This window comes from Canis lupus, chromosome 28 (assembly GCF_048164855.1).
Source record: "Canis lupus baileyi chromosome 28, mCanLup2.hap1, whole genome shotgun sequence".
Lineage (NCBI taxonomy): Eukaryota > Metazoa > Chordata > Mammalia > Carnivora > Canidae > Canis > Canis lupus.
In genome coordinates, this window is record NC_132865.1 from 7,580,396 (window position 1) to 7,581,865 (window position 1,470).

The window sequence follows — 1,470 nt, forward strand, 5'->3', positions numbered from 1 at the left end:
ATCAAGAAGAGACAACAGGTGTTGATAAAGAGGCCATTGAAGAGGAAACCGTTGTTGATGAGAATGTAAACTGGTCCATTCACTGTGGGTGGTTCCTCAAACAATTAAAGATAAATCTACCATATGATCCAGCCATTCCACTTCCAGATATACACCAAAACGAAATGAAAACAGGACTCTGATGGGATATCCCCACTCCCGAGCTCATTGCAGCCTTATCCACAATAGTCAAGGTATGGAAACAACCCAAACGCCCATCAGTGGCCGAATGGATAAAAAGATGTGGTAACAGGCCTCAGCTTGAGTGGTGGGAGGAGCATGAGGAGTGGCAGCCACCAGGAAGCCCCGGTTCCTGAAGACTCTCCCCACCTGCCACCCCACAAACACTATGCCCCAGAGGAGGGTCAGCTGTGCTGACAGGGCAGTGAAGGAGGAGCCCAAGAGGAGATCCTCAAGGTTGTCAGTCGAACCTGCTACTGCAAAAGTGAATATAGAGCCAGAAGAGGCAACAGGAAAGGATAAATCTTCAGACAAAAATAGCATAGACAAAACAGGGGAAAAGGAAAACAGACTGAAGTGATTAACCAAGAAACAAAAGAAGACTTACCTGAAGAAAACTGAGAAACTTAAAATGAGGAGAGTCCAGCCTCTGATGAATCAGGAGAGAAAGGTGCCAACTCTGGTTAATGTCACACACCATGTCTTAACAGTGGGCCCTGTCTCCCTTCTTACACAATCCAGAGGAACATTTTTATCAACTATTTTGTGAATACAAGATTTTTTAGTAACTCTAAAAACATTTTTAAGAGGGATTCCTTGGTGGCTCAGTGGTTGAGCATCTGCCTTTGGCTCAGGTTGTGATCCCAGTGTCCTGGGATCAAGTCCTGCATCAGGTTCCAGGAAGGGAGCCTGCTTTTCCCTCTGCCTATGTCTCTGCCTCTCTCTGTGTGTGTCTCTCATGAATAGATAAATAAAATCTTTAAAAAATACCATTTGTAAGAAAGATGGAATCCCACTTCATCCCATTTTTAAGTGTAAATGCTTTTTTTTTTTTACACTTAAGTGAAATCATTTGCTGGTTTATTTTTTGGTACAACCAGAAGATAGTGGGATATCGATTATGGGAGGCTTTGATTATCTTGGATGTCAGTTTAACATCCATGGATGGGGTAAGTTTTATATCCTATAACACCTGGCATACTAAGTGGCAATTTGGAATCAGTCGTGAATTTAATATGTCTTGAACATTTCAAATTATATCTATTCCCATGTTGTTTTGCTAGAATTGTTTCCTAAAGAAAACCATCCCTTGATCTGGACTATACTGGTCAGAATTTTGTGCAGTCTCTAACATCTTGGTCGTGATAGCCCAGTTTTCTTTGTTGATGTGCTGGGCAGGATTGAAAATTTGAGTATGTAGTGTATATGACATTAAATTGTGATTTAATGGGACTTAACAGTGTAACCCAC

General features: G+C 41.7%; 1 pseudogene; it reads left to right on the forward strand.

Annotated features, from left to right (window-relative positions):
• The first annotated feature begins 388 nt into the window (after positions 1–388).
• LOC140619910 (non-histone chromosomal protein HMG-14 pseudogene) lies at positions 389–687 on the forward strand (annotated as a pseudogene).
• Positions 688–1,470: the final 783 nt, after the last annotated feature.